At 32.0% G+C, this 11,012-nt stretch overlaps 1 pseudogene across 1 annotated transcript; it reads left to right on the top strand.

The window, feature by feature from the left end:
- The first annotated feature begins 884 nt into the window (after window positions 1–884).
- Window positions 885–9,648, top strand: LOC143565290 (protein NRT1/ PTR FAMILY 4.6-like; annotated as a pseudogene). The gene is made up of 4 exons (XR_013141037.1): window positions 885–915; window positions 1,067–1,284; window positions 7,471–7,911; window positions 8,597–9,648. The product of XR_013141037.1 is annotated as a protein NRT1/ PTR FAMILY 4.6-like (transcript).
- The last annotated feature ends 1,364 nt before the right edge of the window (window positions 9,649–11,012 follow it).

Consider the following 11,012-nt stretch of genomic DNA (forward strand, 5'->3'; position numbering starts at 1 on the left):
TGTATGGTAGCTCTCCTCTAGGCGCTTTTCCTCTGATCATGTCCTGCTCTTTTAGTTCTATCTGAATGGTAGATATTATGGGGTTGTAAATAATTCTAGGGCGTTCTAGCTCATTGAAAACTTTAGCGCTCGAATCACAACCTTAGCGAACTAGTTTATGTATAAGGTTCACCCTAATTATGGCCTTTTATTAACATATCTATCTCACAATGTTGCTGTCAAGTTAATTTTTCGTTTGCTTATTTTTAATCTAATATATATTTCGTTAAACATTTTTTTTCAGCAACATCTAAATCTACTCATAAGTTATTAAACCTTTTTGTCGACGACGGACTAGAATTCACACCCTTAGAAAAAAGAAAAAACATTATCTAACATTTTGATATCGCTAATTGTGATCTTTCTTTTCTTACCAGCCTTAATAAAAAATAACATGGATTAACAAAGATCCTTTAGTTTTGACTATTATAAAAAATAGTCACAAAACTTTAAAATAAAATACGAACACATCTTTCATTATAATATCTTTCCTTTAAAATTTACCATTGGAGCATTTGATGCGTATCTTTTCTCTCTATGATCCCCACCCCACCCCACCCCACCCCACCCCACCTTGTGACCAGAAAGCCCTCCCTGCTATCTTCCCACCACATAAATAAAAAAGCATAGTTCTTTCGGTTTCTCTCTCTTCCCTCTCAAAAAGTAAGTCCTTGATTGCTTTATCAATACCATATATGTCAAATTCAAAGGGCTTTTGAGCAATATATATATATATATATATATATATATATATATATATATATATGTGTGTGTGTGTTTTCCAACTTCCAATACACACTATAGGAGATTGTGACAGTGATTCATGTTTTCCAACTTCCAAACATGGTGGCATGCTTGCTGCCTCCTTTGTTTTAGGTACTAAAGTCAAAGCCAAGATCCAAACTTTTTATTAATAGGGTTAATGCATCTATATAGTTTATGAATATCTGAAAAGGCTTTTTGAAATCTTTAATCTTTCTTTATCAAATCATGATGTACGTTTTATAAGTTTTTTTTTTTTGTGTAGTTGTGGAGGTGATGGAAAACCTAGCATATTTGGCCAATGCAAGCAACTTGGTGTTGTACTTGATATAATTCATGCACTTTTCTCCTTCAAAAGCAGCAAATCATGTCACAGATTTCATGGGGACTGCTTTTCTTCTTGCCCTTCTTGGTGGCTTCTTATCTGATGCTTTCTTTACCACCTATCAAATCTACCTTATGAGTGCACTTGTCGAGTTCTCGGTACGTCTCTCTCCCTCCCTGCCACTCAATATAAAATATTACTGAAAATTGCATTAACCGTATAATTTACTTGTATGTACATATATTTTTTTTTTTGAAAGAGTAAAATTTCATCTTTACCTTGAGTTTGTAAGGATTTGACCCACAACCTTACATTTATGAGGATGACACCATACCACTAGATCAATGCATACAAATACATTATACAAATCGGGTGATTCTCAACGTATTTTCATAATTTAAAATCTAGGTTTAACTTTGAGAAAAATAGAAAATGTATAGGAAAAAGGAAAGCAGAAAAACCGTGCCTAGCTAGCCTGTTTGCACTTTACTAGTGGAAAAACGTGTCAATCTTTTGATTGATGCTAAAGTTTGGGTATGAATTGAATATTATTCGTTGCATACATATAAATTAATTATATGATGGCTAGCTATAATAATAATAATAATAATAATAATAATAATAATAACAACAATAATAAAAATAATATGTATAGGTTCTTTAGTTAGTGAATATATATATAACATGGATAATATGACACAACCGTTACACATCGAATATTATCTTCGAGAAGACAAGTTGAAACATGTGAATCAAACTCGCCCCCGAAGATTCCCTTAATCCTACGCTACGTTAAAAGAAATTAGAATTTGTTATCTTCCCTTAATCCTACGCTACGTTAAAAGAACTTAGAATTTATTTAACACAACCACTTTATCATCATATCATACTTATGCTTCTCTCTCTCTCTCTCTCACACACACACACACACTCATTATATCTTTAAAGAACCCTAGAATTGATTCACATTTTTAGTTGGTAATCTTTTAACGATTCCATTAAGAGACTATATCTAAACTTGGTCAGCGGTATAGTGTGTTTTGTTCAATAAACATACACATTTTAATGATTCATACAACTTTTTAATGGTTAAGTTTTAGATACATGCGAAATGATTCATAGATTACCACTTAACAAGTCATGTCTCTTGATGATTCTGTTATGGATTGTCAAACAGCCCCTAAAAAATAAAGAATTTAGTTGAGAATCTCTTTCATTAAATTTCGGGGATCTCAACAAAACAAATCCTTTGTAAGACTAGACTTTCTTAATATCATTATGTTGCCCAATCTGAGGCTTCAACTAAAGGAACTGATCGATACAACGAATAGACTAATGGAATTGAAGACACTCCTAGAAGCAAGGTTTTTTAAGGAACAAATAAATTCAATAAATCGATCTATACGACTATATCCTAGTGTGGTGAATGCAATGCAGGAAGTAATCCTACTTTCCATTTAACGTTATAACTTAATTATTCTTTTGTTAATGAGACATTAATGACCAAGAAAAGTTGTCAACTATAATCAATATCACGATGTATACAAACTTGTTTGACTAAAATATCCAAACCATTCCTTTATCTGCAACAATCAAACCGGAAACTAAACCGAATCGAAAACCGACAAAATTAAACCGAATTTAACAGGTAACCGAATTTAACTAAACCAGTTATCGGCTATTTTTTGTACCCTTGGTTAAGCGAAATCAACCAAACCGAACCAAAAAATTTATATTTTCGTATATTTTTAATTTTTATACCGTCATTTCATGTATTTCATGTTTTATATCACCAATTACTTTATATACCTTTAATTTCATATATTTATGCATTTATCTCATGTATATTTAAGTAACATCTTTAATCCAATTTTGATTTTGGTTATTAGCTTAAACTAAGCCAAAAAACTAAATGAATAAACCGAACCGATTAATTAACTGAAAACTAATTAGCTAATTCAGTTGTGATTAATAACTAAACCGATCTAAACTGTGCACACCCATGCTTTACCGTATCATGTCACCTAATAGTCCAGTAGTGACATGTTCTGTTAAAAAATGTTGATTTATAAAATTACATTATCAGTTACAATAGTTATGATGTATAGGCTAATAATTAAAAAGGAAAGATGAATAAACCGACTAGTATACGTTGGATTTGTTTGAATAGGTTTAATGTTTCTGGGTCCAGGCTCATGTTACAACTTCCACGTATATGATTAAAAATGGTGAAAACAAGGTGGACTTCGATACCATTAATGTTTTATCTCTTGTCCCGATAAGACCGTTTCATCGGTGCTTCATTATTTCTCAAAAAATATATAGTAGCCTTCCTGTATGTGCCACGCGGCACCACCTCTCACTTGACACCTATAGATTTTAATATACACTTGTCACGCATGTATATCTATACCTACCAATTTGAAGTCAAACTAATACAACTTACTGACCACTTGTGTTCGTTCACCATGTGGGCATCGCTTAAATTGTGGATAATGCTCTTATCGACTGATTAAAGTATTAGGATCCAAGGATGTTGTCCCAAGATTTTGGCCATTCTAGGAAGTGGGAACATGATCATGTTAATTAATGGATATACAACTATTCACAACCCCATCTGTATTCTAATACCAAAAATTTAAGTAAATTATAAAAGCTTGTATTTTAAACGCTACGCTACAAAAGGAACCTCATCCTTATTTTGCATCCTAGAATTATGAGAACATATATGAAATCTTTAAATTTAAGGTTTCGTTTATTCATTATGTGTAATTATGTAATATATATTTGTATAAGTTATTATAAATAAAAAAAAGAATAATATAATAAAAGTAGAATAAATAGATACTATTTAATGGCATAAGGGGATCGACAGATATGGGAGATTTTTTTAAGATGTTTAAGTTTTAGGAATAAATATAATGTTTAGTTAAATTATATGTACGCAAATGAGAATCTATCATGATTCATAAGCGTGTTTTAAAACCCGAATCGGATTGGCTGGTTCAAACGGTTGGACCGGGAACCGGGAACCGCTCACAGGAACGGTCTGATTTGCAAGCAAAATGGGTATCAAACATGTGTAACAACTATGAATTTTACATCTACACGAGCGAATTGGTGTTAATCAACTTCAAATATTTAATAATATAGTTAAACACACTAGTACATGAATCTCATAAAACGGAGTTGTTTTTTTTTTCTTTTATGCTTTTAATATATGATGTATGTCATTTTTTATTTTGTTTTCGACGTTTAACTTTCAAACAAAACTTTTCACCGTTTATCATCAAACAATATTGTACTAGTGAACGTCAAATATCTTGAATATTAAAACTTTTTTGTTATTTATTTTAATTTATATATATATATATATATGATGTTATTCGGTTTGATTTCCGGTTCTACCTGTGATCTGGTCCGACATTTGACCTAGTATGACGATCAGTTTGATGTCTGATCCGATTCTGAAACATTAAGCGAGAATGTGCTTATATGCACTATAAACCTCATTAATACATATTTGATGATATATATACATATATATATATATATAGGGGATGGTTAAAGAGAGAAATAAAATTATTGCGAGAAGTGATCTTGAACCATTGATTTGGTCAAATCAATGATCCAGATTTATAGTGTCATTTATGTAACAAATTGGAAACTGATATGGAAAGTTTTAATGATGAAGGATATAATGGTAAATTTTTGTTATGTAACCTACTAAATTGAATTAAACAAACATAGTTAGATGGATTAATTAATCTAAAACTTTTCCAAATTTAACTTAATTACATAAATAATAATAATAGTTCATATTTTATGTATAAAATATATACAAACCTATGTATGTGTGCAGGTGGAATGTAAGATTGTGTAGATACAAATTTCATCTTTTTATAAGGATTATTATTTTAAGTATGTTACAATTAATCTGTGTAGGGAAATTTTTCGTTGCGTATGTACATGTGTTATAAATAGAGTTTTGTTACCTATAAAATAGCGTTTGACTAAAATGTGAATAATATGTAGGTTAATATGAATAATGTGTGGGTTAAAATTATGATCGATATAAGTTATAGTATGATCTGTGTAGATTAATATGAATAATGTATATGTTATTATCATGATTGGTGTAGGTTATTAGGCTTTAATTAATACGAGTTAATTCTTTCCAAATATAAAAAATTTGAATGTTTACCATACCCTTGTAATTAATTAAAAGAAAAAATAAAAGGAAAAAATTTGATTGGTTGAGATGACTTCTCATACTTTTCGCAATAATCTCAATTCTTTCCTGAACTTAAGCATATATATATATATATATATATATATATATATATAGAGAGAGAGAGAGAGAGAGAGAGAGAGTTTTTAACAAGAAGTAGCTAGATTTTTCTTATGAAGTGTAGAAAGTGTGTTTTCATAATTAGATCTAATAAAACACACCATACACAAACACATTTTTCATATCCACCATCAGATCAACGTATCTAACGCACCAGATTACTTTTTACACTTCTTAAACACACTCCACTTCTTATATTAACCTCTCTCTCTCTCTCTCTCTATATATATATATATATAAATATAAGAAAACTTTTTAAAATTGAGAACTTTGAGACCCATTTTGGGCCAAAAAACCCTTAAAAATTATAAAACAAAAAAAACAAAATTTTAAAAAAGTAAAAGAACCAAAATTTTTTATTTTTCATCCCGGTTTCATTAAAAAAACACTAATTATACAAATATGTATATTTTTATTTAATTTTGATTTACATAATGTACACATATGCACATTATCATTTAACTTAATAATACATATGTGTATAAAGAATAACTTGTATAAATTAAAAACTACGTATTATAATTATACATATATGTATATCTTTGCTGAACCGATATTTTTTTTTATTTTTTTATGAAACCGCGAAGAAAAATAAAAGTTTTTGTTTTTTTTACTTTTTTTATTTTCATGCTTTTTTTGTTCTATATATATATATTTTATTTTTCTTAAAAAGAAGTTTTTTTGTGATCTAAAATAATTCTTAAAGTTTTCAATTTCAAAATGGTCCTCACATTGGGTTTGAATTAAATATAAATAAAATTAAATGCTAAACGTGAGAATCAATTAAGTAATTATATATACAAGTATAATAATTATGTAAATACTCTATGATAATTACTCTACTTAATTATCACATTTAACACGTTACTTTGATTTATATGTTAACATTTCCATATATATATATATATATATATATATATATAATAGATGATGATTCGGATACATCAGAGATACATTAATAATTCACTTATTCAATATTATTTCCACTTCCTAATACATTTGAATAAAATATCATAAACAATTTAGTGTAAGAAGTTTAAGCCTAAATTTATTCATTTGTCAGCTAGTAATAATTTTAAGATATTAGTAAATTACTTTTAGTAAACAATTACTTTTATTAATATTTTAAACGTGTAAAATATTCCAATACTTTAGTTAGTTGATATACGAAATTAAAAGCTGGCGAACCATCTCGGTTGGATATGCCTTGCCCAAAGTGCCATTTTAGTGGGTTGTTTAGATTTTGAGTCTATTTCCATAGATTGAGAAAATGACATCCACACAACCGACCTTTCCCAATATAGTGACAAAAACTAATTATATCGTTGGTTGTAAAGTGGTATTTTTTTAAAATGGACCGAGATTTATGACCGAGATTTATGACTTGAACACCACATATATATATATATATATATATATATATATATTTGTATTGAATATTATGTTGTATTTACGGTCGACTCAGATAATGTTCATCTGTGAATATCGACTATATAATATTCATTTTGTGAATATGAATAACACTTATTAAGTTTTCTAAGTTTTGACTAATACAAACAAGCAGCATTGTCTTCAAGCTTAAGAACCTTTTTTTGTAATTGATATGGCTTCAGTTGTTCTTTCGCCTATCTCACAGCATATTATCTAAACTAGGTTTATATATTTAACTTGAGTTAGAATAGTCAAATAAGTAAAATAATTTAAATATTAAAGTATCAAACTTAAAAGTGTTAGCACTATTTAAGTTAACTTCTCTAAAACATCAATTTTTAAATAATTTTAAACATAAGAGTAAATGGATCGATCAATTCATTTATTTAACTTCTTGTTAATGGGTCAACCTGTTTATTAAATGGTTAGTGTTTGTGTTAACTTGCTTAATAAACAGGGTATATTAGCCAACCTAAAACCTTGATACGCCCCTAACCAGTTTAGAGGGACGGGCCGTTGTTCATATAGTTGTTCTAACAGTACGTTTTCTGTGTTTGATCAGGGTCTAGTGATACTAACGGTACAAGCCCGTTCATCGTCATTAAAGCCACCTAAGTGCGACTTGAAAGGAGGCACGGTCCCATGTCAACAAGTGCATGGTGTTAAAGCCATTGTTCTCTTTTCGGGCCTTTATTTGGTCGCTTTAGGTGTCGGAGGCATCAAAGGGTCATTACCAGCACATGGTGCGGAGCAGTTTGATGAGAACACCGTAAAGGGAAGAAAGCAACGTTCGACGTTCTTCAACTACTTTGTGTTTTGTCTTGCCTTTGGGGCTCTCATTGCGGTCACCTTCGTGATTTGGGTCGAAGACAACGTAGGATGGGAATGCCGATTCGGAATTTCTACGTTGACAATATTGTTGTCGATTCCAGTGTTCTTGGCTGGTTCCCGTTTTTATAGGAACAAGATCCCTTGTGGCAGTCCCCTCACTACAATCTTTAAGGTAAAGAAAAGAAATGAATTTGGTTTTGGGCTGTTATAGCCGCTAGAGCTACAAATGAGACGAGCTGGTTTATTTTGAGTTTTTTTTTTCTTTTTTACACGTACTGATAGGTATAACAACAAAAAGAAAATTAATATCCACACAATATATAATTTGTAAACTACAAATTTTATAATTATCACACATAATATATGTATTCAAATTTGTAATTTTCACACACACATATATATGCATTAAAAATTTGAGTTACAATTTTTGTATATTAAACTTTAGTGTTTCATTTAAATGAGCTAACGACCGAGCTGTGGATCAAGCTCAACTCGTTAACAAACTAAGTCGAGCCAGCTCAGGTCGTTTACAAACAGGCCAATTTCAAGCAAACTTTTCTCAGGCAAATTACAAGTTTTGTTCGAGTTGACCTACTAATACGCTTAATTACAAGGGTCGTGTGTTGGGGTTGTTATGCTGAAACCGTTTGATTAAACAGGTCGGCCGTGAACATATATATTAAGTTCACTTACTGTAACCCTCTAACCTGTTTAAAATGTTAACAACTTGATTACTTGTAAGACTCATTTAAATAAATGAGTTGCCCGTACCATGTTCGGGTTTCACGTATTTATGCTTGTCTGGATTAGAATTTAGAATTGATATTATTAACACGAATGAATTAATAATGACGCAGGTGTTGACTGGTGCGACGTTAAACAACTACATCGCGAGAAGTCCGAGCAATGCCATCGTGAGCATGTCATTGTCCCCTAACGATACCGTACCGCAACAACAACCCGTCACAATAGATTCCGAAGAGCTCGAAACCCCGTCTACGGGTCTCAAGTTCTTAAACCAAGCCGCGATAGACAAACCGGCCTACACCTTCCTTCAATGTTCGGTCAAACAAGTCGAAGATGTCAAGATCGTTCTGCGAGTACTCCCGATCTTCGCTTGTACCATCATGCTCAATTGTTGTCTGGCTCAACTCTCCACATTCTCCGTACAACAAGCCTCGACAATGAACACCAAAATCGGGTCCCTAAAAGTCCCGGCTGCCTCGCTACCAGTTTTCCCGGTTTTGTTCATCATGCTAATCGCGCCAGTTTACGATCATATCATAGTCCCGTTTGCGCGGAAGTTTACAAAATCCGAAATGGGTATTTCACATTTACAGTGTATAGGAATCGGTTTAGTTTTATCAATAATGGCTATGGCAGTGGCGGCCCTAGTCGAGATCAAACGCAAGCGGGCCGCCACTAGAAATGGGCTCGAATCACATGAGCCCATACGCATCACATTTCTATGGATCGCTTTCCAATACTTGTTTCTCGGGTCCGCGGATTTGTTCACATTAGCCGGGTTAATGGAATTCTTCTTCACCGAAGCCCCCGCAAACATGAAGTCGTTAGCGAGGATGGTTGTCCGGAGAAAACTTGAACCCTTACCATTTGAAAAGGTTTTATTGGCTGATGTGCATTTTGAGTGCACTTAATTTTCTACATTATTTGTTTTGGGCTCACAGGTACAAATACCAATCTAGAGGGGCTAGATGTTAATTATGAAGATGTTGAAGGTGTATCGAGGAAACTTTCACAAAGAAGTTTCAAATATGACTTACATTTTCAGCAGGACTGGATTTGGATGGATTGTACATATATAATTTATATAAGTATTAAATGTTCTACTTATAGCGACAAATATGCTAAAGTAATTCAGAGGTAATTCGATATATATTTCTTTTTGTTTAGGTTGATTTTGAAAAAAAGGAAGTTAAAATGATAAAGTTTTGTTATGGTATAACAATATATTGTTATTAATAGTTGCCTGATGATTTTCTTATTGAAGATGACAAATAAAATCATGACACTAAATAACTAGTGGGTTTTCCTAGTATGTTGCAGCGGGAGACCCGTGTATGAAAAGGATAAACAGTTAGTTTTCGGTCAGTATCTACTTGGTCTGTTATCGAACTTGATTGTTCGGGTCAAACTCACAAACCCGTCTAGGTAAATGAGTAGGGATCGTATCTTGTGGTCTTGACACAACTTCCGGTTTGTCTTAGGTTGTACCCATCAACTCGTAAACATAAATCAACCTTGTGCTCTTTTGTTTATGTGAACATTTATATTTTTTATATTTTACAGGTAATATGTTTTATGGCTGTTATAAAACATATGAATTTTCGTTAATTCTACTTTTACTTATTGCTAATTTTATTTTAATTTAAAAATAATTGGATTTTTTTATTTGAATTTAGTTCGAACCGGTCATGGTCGGTCGATGGTTAACCGAATTAACAAAATCTTCTTTTCAATATTCGTACTAACCGAATCGTTTATGATGAAAGTGACAAGTTATGAAAATTTAAAGCCGAAACATGGGTTATAGGTACGGCTATAGCTCATAACTGGAACAACCTATACTCACTAAGCTGGTTTGTTTGTAATTTGCCTTATCCTGTTTTTTGCCAACAGAAAGTTACATTGAGTCATCCAGTCCTCGAATTTGGATCTTCATATTATGGTAGACCCATATGTTGCAAGTTGCAACCAGCTCAGTAACAGTAGCTGAGTGATTAGAAGCCCATCAAGCAGCCCAATAAGAATATAAACCTCACAAACTTGTAAGATTGAAAGTCTACAATAATAACTATATTAAAGAAAAATTTGAATTAAAATTATATCGTTGAGACAATTATCTGTTTTAAACATAACTATTCCACAAGAATTTAAAAAAATCCATCGTTCGAAAAGAAAATTAGATAACAAAACCCAAAAGAGTATATAAAGGTAGGGTACTAAAAAGACCCAAATACCCTTAAGTAACACTCGCAGGTCAACCAAAAGCACGTCACAAGTCACCCGCAGGACACATGAATCATCCGCATAGATCATCTGAGGAAGAAACACCCTCATGACACATGCGGAAGCATCCTGGCACCCTCAAAAGTCATCCGCAAGAAAAAACACCCTTCTGCATAAATGACCACGAGGTAATGCCTCGGGCCAGCTGTCAATAACTAGTTACCTTCTAGAAGATTTTCCAAGATGCTTTCTTGGGCAATACGTGATCCTTCGGCCAATCAGCCAGCGACACGTGGCAAGGCC

The sequence above is a fragment of the Bidens hawaiensis genome, unplaced genomic scaffold (assembly GCF_021521415.1).
Source record: "Bidens hawaiensis isolate Kalapana, Puna unplaced genomic scaffold, B.hawaiensis_p1.1 tig00022315_1, whole genome shotgun sequence".
Taxonomy (NCBI): domain Eukaryota; kingdom Viridiplantae; phylum Streptophyta; class Magnoliopsida; order Asterales; family Asteraceae; genus Bidens; species Bidens hawaiensis.